We start from the raw sequence: 16,264 nt of genomic DNA, 5'->3' as shown, positions 1-16,264 counted from the left end.
CACTGGAATCCTTGAAATGGTATCTGTGAAAGGTGTGAAAGCTTTTTTACATATTATACAGATATAAAATAGATCGTTCATGTATCATATAACTATAAAGTTACAGACAATACATGCACTTAAGGGACATTTACGTGTGTGCAGTTCTACTCCGTATATCAGATAAACCAGCCCAGGAAATTAGGGGTATTATCATTCCATGAGTCAGGAGCGTGGCTGCAAATGAGTGACACTTTATACAGTACCTACAACAAATGTTACATTTAGTCTGGTTTCCAAATTTAACTTTAAAATAATATTGATGTGAAATTCCCTGCTACCTTTGACAAAACATCCAAAAGATGTGAGCTTAAAGTTTATAATTTTATACGTTCCACCTTCCTATGAGGGAAATTCTTAGAAACATAATGTGTGTTCTCTGACCTAAGTTCCAAACCAAGTCATGTAATTAAGATGTCAACTTACATTTCTACACATTTGCTTCCAAATGTAGAGATTGACAGCAATTATTAATGTTTTGAAATTAATAGCTTGGAACATAGCAACATCTGTCCAGTTGTAACAACAGCTTTCTCTGTAAAATGCTTTACCTGGAGACAGTAACTAACTAATAAATGTCACATTAAGTTTCTGTGCCTTTCTTCATCTGGATCTAGATGGCGGCCTCTGGATATGTGACATTTAAAATTGTCTTACCCTCCCCTCTTAAAAAAAAAAAATCCAGTGAAGGAAATTAAAGTCCAATCAGACACTTAACAATTATTTTTTCCTTTAACTAGTTTGATTTTCAAATGTATATACAAAACCTCTGAAACTGTAAACATAGTAAAACTTTTCAATGGGATGGCACGAAACACCTCCAGATAACCATTCACAAGGGTCTGTGGCACCAGCGGGTAAACGCCGTAATTACTCTTTAGAACTGAAGACTCACGGTGGAGAAAAGCCAATGGCACACGTTTCTAGTTTAGCACCCGTGGGTATGTGACCTCCTGATGAAGAGCAATGTTTCCCCGGTGAGGCGGATTTCAGGTCCAGTTCCTTCTCTGCTACTTACTCCCCATATGAACTTGGACAAGTTTCTTAATGTTTGAGGCACAGTTTCCTCATCAGTGAAAAAGAGGTAATGTAAAACATCAATAGCAGGTGACCAGGTTGTTGCAAGATTCAAGATGATATTGTATGTAACATTCCTGGGAAGCCAAAAAACGTTCATCCACAGTAGCTGGGACTAAAATTACCTGTGCCCTGTGGATCCCCTGCCAATGAATGTAACAAGTCACAGCGCCATGCTCTGAAGTGACATAGATTTGGCCTCTTCCCACCCGCCTTTCTCCCCCTCACACTGAGGACAGCTACTCAGCTCCTTCCCGGGCGTCGCTTAGCCACTGAGGTCACCCAAGAGCTACAGAATAGAAGCACCTTTCCAGTCTCCACAGCGTCTGCTTCCCTAAGAAGCACGCACACATGCCCTGAGAATGAAAGCTTGATGTCTGACAGATTGTCTATTGCAGAACGAAAGCTCCTCCCAACTGGCCAATCAGAGCATAGTAACAGCCTTCCCTGAGGCCTCGCTTACCCACAAGGAACCAGAACTGTGGACTAGGCCATCGCAAGCTCCCTGCAGGCCTCAGGCATTGTGACTCTGGACACCTACCCTGACACAGAGCAAACTCATTCGTATCAGTGTCCCATAGTCATTAGAAGGGATACACAGTCACGTGGGTTGCAGCACAATTAGTTGAGCCATCGATACAGTTTATAAGCAGTTCAGCTTATTCATTAATTTTGATTGTGGGATCTCTTGTCATATTTTTGAGCCATTTTTCCAAAGTGTATTATATTGTGCAGGCCTTTGAAAAGACCCCACGCCTATTGTGTCTTTGACCAATGCTACACAGAGAGCTGTGGGCAATGAAATAGAGAGCTCGTGCCAGAATGTAAACCAGCATAGTGCTCCCTGCAGCGAGAAAGTTTTGTCGCTAATAAAAGAAAGTCAATTGAATGAAGCAGTGGATTTAGTGAAGTAACTGATTCATACTCTTGTACGAGTTCCTTATCGCATTGGACACGTGACAAACAGATCCTGGGGCGGCCACCTCCAAACACATGCTGCGTGCCACTGCCTCTGACAGGACGGCTTCCCTCCCTGAGTCACCGCGCAATGCCCCGCGGCCACCTCCAAACACATGCTGCGTGCCACTGCCTCTGACAGGACGGCTTCCCTCCCTGAATCACCGCGCAGTGCCCCGCGGCCGCCTCCAAACACATGCTGCGTGCCACTGCCTCTGACAGGACGGCTTCCCTCCCTGAGTCACCGCGCAGTGCCCCGCGGCCACCTCCAAACACATGCTGCGTGCCACTGCCTCTGACAGGACGGCTTCCCTCCCTGAGTCACCGCGCAGTGCCCCGCGGCCACCTCCAAACACATGCTGCGTGCCAATGCCTCTGACAGGACGGCTTCCCTCCCTGAGTCACCGTGCAGTGCCCTGCGGCCGCCTCCAAAGCTGCTGTCATGGCCTGTTTTATTCCTCACCCTGCATGCACATGGGCACATGCACACCAAAACCCCAGTGAACAGTTTCTAAAATTGTGTGGACCTAAGAAGCATTTGGGAAGCTCATTGGATGTAGAGATTCCTAGGCTCCGTCCCCTGTAATGCAGTAGGGTGGTCACAGGGCTCAGGAATTTGCACTTTAATAACTGCACCAAGTAATTCTAATACTGAGGAGAAACACTGCCCTTCGGGCTGTGCAGCCAAAGTGCCTCTGAGGCTTCACCTACGGAGACGTCTTCAGTCTCCTGCAGAGGATGCTAGAGAAATGCTGAGGATCCAAAGACACAGACAGACCCTGATGCCATTGGGAGGCTGGACCAATAGCAGCCACGTCTTTCTTTCTCTCGTAGAGTTCGCATTCAATGAGAAAATAACCCACACGTGCCTGTATTTTTCTGCCACGTACAGCTGGGCATCATTCATGGAACGATCCCCCAATTATTATGAACCACCCTGATCTCTCTCTCTCTCTCTCTCTCTCTCTCTCTCTCTCTCTCACACACACACACACACACACACACACACACACACTGACTTCTCATTAGATCATTAGACATTTTTTGTTCCTGCTAACAATTTTGTCACTTTATACAATATACAATGTTCTGTTCTATGGAGGGCAATTGTGCCATCCTGATAGATTTGAAGTGAATTTGGAAGTGTCTGCATGGTATTGGCAATGCTATAAACACTGCCTTACATTACGGAAGTCTGAGCTGGTGAGCCAACAATAAATACCTCCCTCCATCAACTGGTCATGGGCCACTGTCCATTTAGCTCTGCACACTCCAGCCACACTGGAGTTTGGGGGTCTCTTGAACCACCTTGTTGTCCCATGGCTGCTGCATAGCAATGGCACTTCCCCAGCATGTCTTCCTCACACACTTTACCTTCCTAGTCCCCACGCATCACCAGGTGTTAGTGTGACCTTATCCTATTCTCAGGTTACCCCTTTCTGACATTCCCAAAGGACGATGAATTTTTCAGTGGTTCTGCTTCTCACACTACTAATGACTGCTTAGTTGTTTATCATACCCACAACCTACGCAGCTCTGCTTGGGACCAGAGTGGAAACAAAACGGAATATGTCCATCGGGCTGACTGAATTCCTAGCCCCTAGTCCAGTGTCACATGGTCAGCACTCAGTCAATGCTGAATGAAGGAAGGAATAAATGAGCAAATGGTCCACGTTTCACAACCTCTGGCTGTTGGTTTCCTGCCCTTCTCTAGAGTTCTTTGGTCTTCAGAGGTGATAGACTTGAACCCAAATAGCAGCTTGGATCAGGAATATCTCTTTGGAAACATCTCCTGAGCCACCTGGAGCCTCCACTAAAACAGCATCATGCAAGGAACCCATCTTTGAGGCGACAGGACTCGAGGGGCCATGACAAGCTCAAGATCAATAGCTCTGAGCAATGCTTGAGGGAACCCAAGAGAACACTGATGAAACCTTTGTTTTCATCTTTCACATGTAGAAAACAACTGTTTTGACTGTCACGCTGCTTTCACAGTGTGGAACCTATGACCCTCACAATGATCCTTCATTACAAATATCTACAGCAAAGAATCTCAATGCGAATCCAAACCCTATGAAACAAATGGAGGAGTTGGGGAAGACACTCAAGTCAGGTGGAGTCCTAAGGACCATGTGGCCACCATAGGGATGCTCCTGGATCAGCAGTGGTGCAGGGCAGGGGGTGTATGACTTTGGAGTCTCCTCGTTCTTCAATGAGACAATGGCTCCTTCGCTGGGGACTGGGGTGGCAGCATCGGCCAGCTGGAAAGACATCCAGAGAGGCAGGGAGACCGGGTTCAGTTTCAGCTCCTTTACCATGTAACAGGGGGTCTAACCACTCAGAGCCTCAGTGTCCCCTATGGAAAATAATTTAATGAATAAATTATTCATTAATAATTGATTGCACATACAATAAAAAAAGTGGGGGGGTCCTTATTATCATTCAAACGGGTTTCCCTCAAGGACTTTGATATGAAATTGAACTGTCAGTTTTTCCTACTTGGACGGACTTTGATGTATCACCCCGCCCTGGGCCACGACTAAAGGCACGGTCTCCAATCCTATCTGTGGATCTGTTCTCACGCCTTCATCTGTAAAGGAGATGTGTGTGTGTTGGCTTAGGATAGGGGTGGGAAACACGAATTCTGAAAGACGCCTAAGAGTCTTTCCTGGTCTAACATTCGACAATCTGTTACTATTTCTATGAATGCAATCAAACTAAATCATTGTAAGGGAACTGTATAAACCAATGCATTTCTACTTTTCTGTTAGTTTATTCTGTGCACCAGAAAAGGAAACAATGGCCTAAAGTGTGGGAGGCCAAACCATCATTAAGGACTCTACAAAATTCCTCTGGTTCTCCAAGTACGTAAACCTTAAATTAGAGCACTATGTACCCCTCGAGGCAATTCAGTCTTCACTCTATTTTGAGCATGCTTTCCTAGAAGAGATGAGAAGTCACTTTGGTTGGAAAAAACTTTAAAATGTCACTGCTACCAGAGAAAGGTATTAAAATTTAAAAATATACACTGCAGACCACCATACTGTATATACCGTCCACATATCATAATTTGTATTTGAGAATGAAAATGATTGAAGACCTTCTTAACATGGTAAAGAAGAGGTAGGCATTAAAGCACACTGCATAATAACCAGCTTCATTTCATAAGGAAGATATTTTCTCATAATGATTTTCTGACAAAATTAACTAATGCCCAGACCAGTGCATTAAGAAATAATAATATTCTCACCATGATACTTTCTGACTAGGATAAGATTTTCCATGTGGCTTTGCCTATGAGGAGATATTTCACTGGCTGGAAGATGTAGGCATTTATATTTTTCATTTCATAATAATTAAAATTATTTTTTTTTTACTTCTACACAAAGAATCAATGGTATTTCCTATGAAATTTAATCTTCCAAAGAAAGGAGGGAAAAATCTTTTATTACTAGACCTTGTGCTATATGCCTCAAATTTTCCTTGAGTGTTCTCAACACCCCATGGTCAACTTGTAAAGAGTAACAAATGGCTGAGTATCAATCTCCCCTTCGTGGGATCCACACAGTTGGTGGAGGCACAAGCCAGCACAGGATTGGAGACTGTGCCTCTAGCCAAGGCCCAGGGCGGGGTGATACATCAAAGTCCGTCCAAAGTAGGAAAAACTGACAGTTCAATTTCATATCAAAGTCCTTGAGGGAAACCCAATTGAATGGTAATAAGGACCGCCCACCCTACTTTTTTATTGTATGTGCTATCAGTGTGACATACCATCTTCACAATAATCATTTTCCATAGGGGTCACTGAGGCTCTGAGTGGTTAGACCCCCTGTTACATGGTGAAGGAGCTGAAGCTGAACCCGGTTTCCCTGCCACGATGGATAGCTTTCCAGCTGGCCGATGCTGCCACCCCAGTCCCCAGCGAAGGAGCCATACACAAACTCAATACACAAAGGGAAAGAAGAACAGGTTTGCAGACCCAAGCGTCAGGGGCATGTGGGAAACTAACTCATAGGCAACATATACTAAAGGCCTGGGGCGTATGCTACAAAGGAGGCGAGCTGCCTGTTCCAGGTCGCCCTCAGCCTCTGGCCCCTGGTCCAGGGATCTTTTGGCCTGGCTCAGTCTCCATGCTGAGCTGCTGGACATGTGACTTTTGCATCAGATCTGAAGTGTAACACAGACCCGCCACTGCAGTCACTGTCTACTGTGCATATGCCCAGGGGGTAGGAACCCCCAGAGGAGTAAGTTAGAGAGAGAAGTTCTCCACACTAATCAGTGTTGAATCGGGTTGTACCATGGGCGAGCCCTTCATCTCCGGAGTGGTGAAGCGTTGTCCTCTCTGAAGCCTGGAGCAATTACTACCCAAACGGGCTGATTCTGCTCCAGGAGTAGGTAAGGCTTCACGGGCGAAAATCCATTTTCTAAATTCTTTTATCAGACCCCCTGCTAGATTACTCTCCTCCAACATTAAAAGAAAGAAGATTGAAACATGGAATGCTTTGAGGTCAGAAGTGCCGCAATGAGCAGAGGGCTAAGAAAGAGTGTTCCCGGCCAGGTCCTTTGAAAGGAGAACCCTTTTACATTATTTCTTTTTCAACTAAAAATAATGCTTCCTCTTTTCTCCTTCATCTGCAATGAAATATTCATTAGACAAGCGTGATAAAGCATGGAGAATCTAAAAGAAGGAAAGAAATGCACACATGCTACTCTTATACGTAACAGTGGGGCTTTGTTACTTTTTTCTTTGTGGGTCTTTACTTCTGAAGAGTGTGTGAGTGAGTGTGTGTGTGTGTGTGTGTGTGTGTGCTTTCAAAAGAATGATAAGGGAGGAAAGGACTCCTCTCTGTTGATAGGGCTGGAGGAGAAATACAGCTGGGGAGACGTTCCTGGCAGTAGGAAGAGCTGACAGACCTCGCAGAGTGGCTGCAGCCAATAGTAAATTGTATAGTGTTGGATGCCGTATGATATAACATCCCCAATAACCTCCATTTTCCCCTACCTTCAGCAAAATCTTCCCTATACAATGGTTCTCTTAGTGATCATTTGGCTCAAAAGAAAAAGAAAGAGGCACTGTTATCAACTTTTTAGTTGAATTCAAGTGGAGAGAATTCACCACTCGTGGGAGCACAGTTGCAGAGTGGAGATGGAAACTACAGTTGGAAAGTCACATCCACAGGCCCTTTGAGAAGCCTTAATGGTTTGGGGAAAGAACCTGGGCTCATTACTCTACAAGACACATATCTCCAGACAGATTTCTAAAAACATTAACATCAGGATGGGTCCAGAATGACATAGCACTCAGGGACACAAAAGTTGCTGAGAGATCTCATCCGGTCTCAAGCAGCCTGCTGTGAGGATGACAGCCCATTCCCTAAAACAGCCTAGACACCAGAAATAGTTCCGAGGACTTCAAGGGTCCATCCAGTCTCTCAAAGCAATGCCCAAGAGAGTTGGATTGTGGGCTGTGACCTTGGGAGAGTTCTTACCCCGCCTTTGGAACGTGGACATGGCAATAGCACAATCACACTGGTTGTGCGTGTACACAAACCTCGGGTACAAGGGCTGGCACAGTGCCCGGCACCTGGTGATAACTCATATTTGTGTTTTCCCATCCCTCCTTTGGCTCCCACCTGCGCTGGGCTCTGCTAAACCCCACCTGGCTCTCAGCAGTGTTCTCAAAATTGCCGTTTCCCACCTTGCAGTTTCCTGGTGTGAACATGCTAGTCTTATAACCCCCTTGCTCCCCTTCCTTGGGTCAGATGCTCAGTGCCCAGCCAGGTGGCAGACTCATAAATTAACATGTCTGCCGGTACTCATATGCCAGGGCCAGAGGCTTAAGCTATCATCGGGACCCGTCAGCCCCCCCCCCCGCCCCCCCTGGCGCTGGGCCAAGGTCATGGGACATGAAACAGGAAGGGGAAGGTCTCAGATGTGCCAGGTCTATGCTGAGGACCAAAGAGGAGATGAGATTCAGGAGACTCTGTGGCCCTTGTCTTCACGGGCCGTAACCTGGGTTGATTTCTCATGATTCCACATTCAGTAACTTTCCACTGGGACACAGTCTATGTTCTCCAAGATGCTGACTGACTCCCACGATGGCATCAGAAGCCACTTCCTTGGTTGTGGGCCCGACAGATGTACACTGCTGTCTCCCTGACACCCCAAATCCAGGGTCCCTGAGAACCAGGGAGAGGTGAGATTGAAGGATGGCTAGTCTTAAATGGCCCAGGAGTCCATGGGGTTGACTTCACTGTACCCTGTGACACAAAGGACACTCAGCCGTCACCTGACTGCATTGGGGACGTGTCAGGACCAAAAGGACATTGATACAGCATAAACCTCGTGTTGGTTTTGATCCAAATTCTGTCTGAATCATTTTTATTTGGCCTCCAAATGACTAAGGACTGAAGGGGAAAAAGACACTTTCAGTAGGAGAAAGAGGCTTCTCAGCTTGATTTCTATTCTCAGGGACGAGGCCCAGGAGGACACGTCTGTGCGCGAGGTGACAAGGAGGCGGGGAAGTGGCACGGCAGACGGTTACCTGAGAAGGACGCGCGTTCACCACCCCTGGAGGCGTTCCAGCAGGGGCAGCGCGCGGTGCCGGCCACGGGGCACCGAAGGCTGCTGGTCTCAAAACCTCCTACAAGGCCTGCCAGGCCCACTAAGGGGAAACAAGGAGAGTTTTGCTTTTGTGCCCCATTGAAATACTGTCCAGCTTTTTTGTTTTTCTTTGAATCATCAGTATGTCAACAGATTTTAATTCCAGCCAGTGCTTCTGAATTGAGGAGGGTAGAAGCAGATCTGTGACCCTCCCAGGGTGGGGATGCTCATTGGTATGTCACCTCCCCGGGGAGAAATTCACAAATCCCTGACATGGCACCAGCCCCAGCCTATTTCCAAAAGAATTTCCTCCGCTCTCCACGAGCTTTCCGACAGTCTCCAAACGCCTGAGACAGATGTAGGAAGCTGCCAGAAGGAGGACTCCCAGACACCACCCACCCGAGGCCTGCCCAGCTGAAGCAGTCTAGGAAACAAACGGCCATGTGTTACCTCGTGTGGTTTTTGCCTAACTCTGCGTGGTTATGAAATGTGGCATGTGTCCCATTCTCTTTCCCTGTTCTTATCCAGCACAATGAATACATTAGCCCGCAGCTCACAGCCAATTCCGATACCATCATTCCTTTAGGGCTAATAGTGTTTACAGAGGCTTCCAGGCATCCCGGTGACAGGCCGCAGAGCCAGCATAGCAACTGTAGCTAAGGGGCCTGGAGCCAAGCAGCTCCAATGCAGACTCACTGGCTCACAGGATCACAGGGCATTTGACTAGTGTGCGCTGAAAACTCAAGAGGTTCTAACAAAGGAAAATACACTGCTAGCCACCAAGACAGACCAGGAAGACAACAGGCAACACAGGGAACCCGTAGGGGTCTGATCAGGCCCAGAGGAGGGGGAGGGGGAGGAAAGGTGATGGGGGCAGGGCCACTGACCACACTGCTGCAGTGGGAGTCGGTCCGTGTAGGAACACAGCCATGGGACCCGGTGGTGGCCGCGCAGACACCTGGGTGACTCAGCGATGTCTGATCAGGGGCTGGAGGCTGCAGCCTGTGTGCCCCACGGACCCACAGGGCCAGCAGGACACTGTCTGTCCCAGGGGCAGACACCAAGCCCACGGTGTGCAGCAGGGCAGCCTGCCCTCCGTTGTGGTCTGCCCGACCCTCACCAGGCCCTCAGCTGCCCGGAGCTCCTGAACCCACTCCCAGGTTCTCGCTTCCAAACCCCACGGGCAGGCCAGGTTCCCAGAGTGTCACGCTCACCTTACTGAGAATTTAAACGTGGTGTCCTCTCTTCCAAGAAGAGTTACATTTTGGTGTTTAGTCGTGTCTGATGGCCCGAGAAGGACACCTTCCATATCTATAACAACAGACACAAACAAGCCCCTGTTTTGGGGACAGGGCTCTGATTCTGTGGATGTCAATCTTCAAAGTAAATGTTTACAGCTGCATGGACCCCACACTAATTAAATAGGAGGCTTCTAGAAAAATCACAGTTTCACAGAGTTTTCAGATATGCTAGATTTTTGTTGTTATTGCCTGTGGTCCTTCCTACCTGATTCTCAAGAGACCAACTACGTCTTAGAAGTCAGGGCCAGTCTCATTCTCCATTTCTGCATCCAATCTGATGACTATATTCAGTTTTCAAAATCCTCATTTCCTGCTAAAGGACAACTGTCACCTGGGAGTCAGGGCAGCTCACCTGGACCGTTTACCTGGCCGCCCTCCTCTCCCATCCTCCTTGGTGACTACGTGCTGGAAAACCCAGGCTCCGGGAGCTCCCATGGGAGGGACGAGTGTGTCCCCACGCTCTCCAGTGTCGGGAGAGTTGGATCTCAGAAGCCCAGAGACTTCGCACAAATGACGTCAGCTCTGTGTCTCAGAAGATGGTTTTTGTGCCCTGGTCCTGCCTGAGGTCGCCCGACCTGCTTCTTCAGCTTAATCTCTCTGGTTCCAGTTTCTTATCATTAAGATGGAAACAGTGATGGCAGCTACTTTACAGAGCAGTGGTGAGGATGGGATGAGAGGAGGCACAGAGCCCCAGACACTCCGCCTTTGCCCAGCCTCCCCACTCCTCCAGCTAGGAGAGCAGATCGCGTTCTCTCCGCTGGTCCATGACGGAGAGACCTGGGCCAGGCAGGAGACCCACCCACAGTGTGGACAGGACGCATCTCCCAGCACCTGGGGCTCCTGTTGCAGCCCTCAGTGCTAGCCACGCAGCTGTGGGAGAGCAGAGTGGCGCCTTTCTCCCTTCCCTCCCATCTCCTCCCTCTGGCCTTGTCTGGGTGAGGAAGGGTCTCACCAGCCCTGTTCCCTCCCCAGCGTTTCAAGCTGAGCTGCCCACAGCTGTGAGCAGAGCACGGTGAAGCCCCGCGGCTTCAGCCTGCAGAGTTCTCATCCAGGCCTCTCCACGAGAAGGGAATAGACAGAACTTTGTGCCGATGGTACAGCAATGTGTACAAGAGAAGAGGGCCCACAGCCTGCAAATGTCCACACTCAGTTACTGAGAGGTTCTGAGTGGGCTTCAGACCCCAGGCAAGGGCACTCTCCATGCAGGTAAAACAGGAAGGTTGCTGGAAACACAGGATACAGGAAGGAGGACAGTGCCGGAACTCAGGGTCCAAAGCCAAGCTGGCACCAGCAGGCTCCTCAGCGTTTGTAGGGGGATGTGGGAGGGGATGCGGCCCTGTGGGTCTGGGGTTTCAGGGCTCAGGCAGGAGCTCCTAGCAAGAACTGGGGCAGCACGAAATGAATTGTGTCCCCCAAAACCACATGTTGAGGGGTCCTAACCCCGAGGACATGAGAATGCAACTATACTTAGAAATAGGGCCATCGTAGAGATGGCAGGGAAAATCCAGACAGGGGACCCAGCCTGAAACAGCCCTACATTACGGCTTTCAGAACAGGGCTGGCCAAGGTCATCCCAGCTCCGTTGTCCTCATTGACTGTAGGCCCAGAGTAACGTGAAGTGTCAGGAGATTCCCATCGTCTCCTGACCTACTTTCTGGAACAGATCATGCATTTAGAGCCCAGGATACAGTTTCTAGCTACCGAATTCGCAGCTATTTCTCAATCAAAAGCTCTGTGATTCACACTGAGCCTCAAAAGTGTTTGGTGTGGAGTAGGGAATTTAAAGTATGCATTTGACCTGCAGCCTGTCCATCCCTGTCCAGGTCACATTAGTCCCACAGCCCCATGGATGTGCTGCAGCTGCCTCCCACCTGCAACCCACCTGCCTGGCACCCGTGTCAACAATTTGCACAGGGCTGTTCTCGTCCTGTTTCCCAGGGCCCAGCACACACCCTGCAATGAACTCAGTTGTGGGCTCAAGCCGACCTTCACTCAAATGTGTGGCCTGGTCAGTTCTGTAAGGACGGAGAACATTGGTCTCCTGGCTCGTCAGACGGAGATAGTAGCACTTGCCCACACAGCTACCCTGGGATTTGAGAACATGACTGAGGTACCTACAAGGCCCTGTACCGAGGCTGCTGTGTGATGGGGGACAGCCCCTGGCCCTCTCAGTCCTGTCCCCTCGCCCTCACCCAAGCAGCTGGCCACCTGTTTCCGATTGGACGTTGTGTATTCTGGGGTCTGTCTTCCAAGCCCACACCGGTCTCCCCGCCTCAAAGGAGAACTAGTAGTCAGGCAACTTCTTGACACAAGCCTATGCTCTTGACATAAAGAAATAAGACTGAAGTAAAGAAACACACAAAAGCCAAAAGTCCAGCCCCGAGTGTTCTCATCTCCGGCTTGGAGGCAGAAAGCCTCTGACACATTGTTGCTTAGATGGTAGGAAACAGTCAAGTGGCCGCTGACATTTTCAAGGGCCGGTAAACACTTTCAGAGCTGCCTACCCATGCAGAAATAATTTTTTATTTTTATTTGCTGGAAAACATTGAGGTTCCTCTGGGTTTTAGGGAAACTCAAAAGCTGTCTGTGGAAGCTCTCTGAGCTGCTGTCCAAATGCTGATCATACGGAGACCAGCTAACACCAGTTTCCCAGAAATGTAGTTACCATGTTTCCCCGAAAATAAGACCTAGCCGGACAATCAGCTCTAATGCATCTTTTGGAGCAAAAATTAATATAAGACCCGGTCTTATTTTACTATAATATAAAACTTGATCTATTATAATATAATATAATACCAGGTCTTGTATTAATTTTTGCTCCAAAAGATGCATTAGAGCTGATTGTCCAGCTAGTTCTTATTTTCGGGGAAACACGGTAGGTAGGGGATGGTGAGATTCTTGCTGCAGGACCCCAATCGGTGAATTGATCACATTTGGTTTCATGTGTTGGACCCAGTTTCCCAATACTGCCAGGGAGCTTGCTTTCTAAATTAGGTCTCCAGCTCTTTTCTATAGGGTTGGCTGGAACCACCACAAGGCAGCATTAGAGCCTTGGGGGTTCCATCTGCTGTGAGCTGAGGGAGAAGGGTGCGAGGGAGACCCTGAGTGCTTGTGACCTTGTCGGGACTGGCTTTGTCAGTGTGAGAGGCGTGGATGAGCATGTCTCTGTCACACTATCACTCCCTGCCACTCATCGCCTGGCTTCCTGTGACTCACTGGGCCACCGGCAGGGGAGCAGGACCCACTGTAGCTGTCACTACGCATCCCATGTCCGTATCATGCACTCTGCATTGCTGTCCTCTCTCCCTCTCACCCAACACACTTTCCTCAGCTGCACTGATCTGCAGTCTTTAATGCACTCTCAGGGAAGCACCTTGTACAACGCACTGCTTTTTATATTTGAGTAATTCTCTGATAATCCCATTTCCAGCAGCTACTGTCCAGAAGGATACCACCCAATAGAAATACAACACGACTTACATATGGAACATTCCAGTAGCCACATTTAAAAAGCAAAAAGGAACAGGTCAAATCAATTGTAATAATATATATTCTAGCCAAGTACATGCAAAATGTCATCATTTCAACATATACTAAATATAAAAAATAGGGATGATCATTTTTCATAGGAATTCTAAACCCAGGGTGGATTTTATGCTTTTACAGCCCATCTCAGTTCAGACTGGCCGCATTCCCAGTGCCCCGTAGACTCTGGTGCCCTGTGACTGAGCAGTTCTAGAAGCCACTGTCCCAGGGAGCGGAAGGGCCCGTGAGGAGCAAGACCAGATCCCTGTCCCAGGAGCTGCACTGCCGCTGGGGTGGCAGCAGAGGCTAAGGACATGAGCACCTAGATTTGAATCAAAGCTCCGAGACGGGTTAGGAACATGACCTTGGGCCTGTTATTTAACCCCACGAAGGCTTGTGCGACTTCATGGTTAATGGTCAGTAATAGCATCTGTCTCATCAGGGTGTGGTAAGGATCAAACAAGATGCTGCATCATGTGTTCAGCCTTCATAACAGGGGTGCCTACTGCTACGTCAGACGGTGCCGCCACCTCTGTGCCGGTCTCTGATACCTGAGGCCTCTCCCGTCTCTCCCCTTTGTCCTAAGAGGCACAGATGCCCTCGTGGAAAGGTAGGACCTCAGACCAGCTCCAAGGGGTGGGAACGCCCTGAGCAGGTCACCCTGTCAGGGCCCCTGGAGACCAGAGACCCTCAGAGAGTATGGGCCGTCCACACCCCCACTTTCCCCATTCACAGAAACACCTATTTCTACGAGTGTATTTATAACATTGTTTTATAGCTGGACATTTACATGAAGGATTCCCCATGGACTTAAGGACAAAGATTAAGTCTTACTTGCTCCTTCTTCTGACCCTGATTCCTGGAAATTGGGGTAATTAGAGCTCCCCGTGCTGTACTGACTCTGCTGTGGGAGTGGCCACGTCACTGGGCATCACAGGAAATGGACTACTAGCCACATGGCCCTCAACTCCACAGGAAAGAGCATTTGCTGGATGGCAAAGGAGGTGTCATGAGTCCAGACCTCGGGGGCTCCTTTTTCACCCCCTCCTGCTGTCCCAGCTTTTCTTCCAGCCCCATGCTATACACGCTCTCAAGGCCTCCTGCCCTCTTGAGATGATTTCCCTTTTATAAATCACACATTTGATGATGTTTCTCAAAGTAAGTCCATGGCCAACCTGCGGGAGCCGGCTAGGGAAGTGGGGTGCACGCCTAACATGAGTGTGCATAGCTCCCCCAGCATGGAGCCACCATAACACTGGTAGTGCTGACGCATGGCACCGGGACACACTTTACGGCCATGGTTTACATGTCCTGGACCAGCAGCTCCAGGATCTCCCGGGAACTCGTGAGAAATGCAGATTCTCAGGCCCAGCTGAGCGGGAAGTCTGGGATGGAGCCCTCAGGTGGGGCTGACGCCCCCTGGAGTGCGAGCACCACTGCAATGCAAGGTGTAAATGGCCTTTAGTGCAAAGGACACGGACATTCATAACGATGCTATAAGTCGGAGATACCAGGGAGGGTCCCAGACAAGGTGCAGCTTCCCCAGAGCCCCAGGACATCATGTGGCCCCACATCCATCAGGAGGGAGGACGCCTCGATTCTGAGATGCTCTCTAGCCTCCTTGCCGTGGTTTTCTCTTTCCCTGCCTCCCCCTCTGAAGGCCACGACGCTCTCCTCCATCGCAGGCATAAGTGGGAGGTTAGGACAACCCGTACCACTCTGGAATGTGTGCCGAAAGGTTGGGCGAATCACAGGTCAGTTTCCCCAGTCAGTGCCCGGCCAGGGCTTGTCTGAGCTGTGCTTTAGCACCGTCCCGGCTGCCGAGTCTCAATCCAGGAGGAGGGGCTGGCAATCTGCACTGAGGCACATTCTCCAGTCATTCTCTCTTGTATCAACAGGACTTCTGAGGCGCAGCTGCACATACGGGGTGTCCTCTGCTTGAGCTGGTGGACGCGGAACCCTGATACTGTGCAGCCTAGAGCCACCATTCCCTTCCTGTCGGCTTCACCCCCCAAGCCAAGGCTCTATATCTGGTGGTCTGTCCCTTTAAAGGTGCGGTGGCCTCGTCTCTACTGACAGTAGAGGTTCAACTCAGAGACACTATCTGAGGCAGACAATGAAAGGTTAGTGTCAAAGTGTTTTGTTTTGTTTTCCCATTCAAACGTTTCTGTTTATCGTTCTGGTATCTCCTTAGGTGTCATGGTGTTCTCTTTCCACGTGGCCTCTTTATTCATCTGTGTCCGTGGTTCTCAGCTGCAAACATCAGACTCTCCGGGAAAGGCTGTGGAAACGAGGCGGCTGGCCCTGCCCCCAGAGTTTCTGATCCAGTGTGTCCAGGACAAGACCCAGAATCTTCATTCTACCAACTCCTGAGGTGACACTGATGCTGCTGGTGCAGGGCACACGCTCCAAGAAGCAGCAGTGGCTCCGTTGCTCACTGGGGTCACCGGCAGGCTGATCCCACATGGCAGGCGGGGGTGTCAGTTAAAGCTATAAAGTCTAGATCATGTCACTCGCCTGCACAAAGCTGCTTTGGCTTTCCATCTGCGAGCAAAAGCAACGTCCGTCCCTTAGCCTCACGGTCCTGCAGAAAGACCCCACAGGCTTTCTCTGTCCCCAGCGAGGCCCCGGCTTCCTGTGTTCCAGCTGCACTGGCCTTGTGATGAGTCACACAAACAGCATCAGCCCTGCTGGAAGGCCTGCTCACTTGCTATCCCTCCCCAGGATACCCCTGAACACATGTGTGCTCACACGCTCGCTCA

Source organism: Rhinolophus sinicus, chromosome 4, assembly GCF_057876585.1.
Source record: "Rhinolophus sinicus isolate RSI-liver-muscle chromosome 4, RSI-T2T, whole genome shotgun sequence".
NCBI lineage: Eukaryota > Metazoa > Chordata > Mammalia > Chiroptera > Rhinolophidae > Rhinolophus > Rhinolophus sinicus.
The sequence above is the reverse complement of the archived record's forward strand: the minus strand, read 5'-3'. Positions refer to the sequence as shown.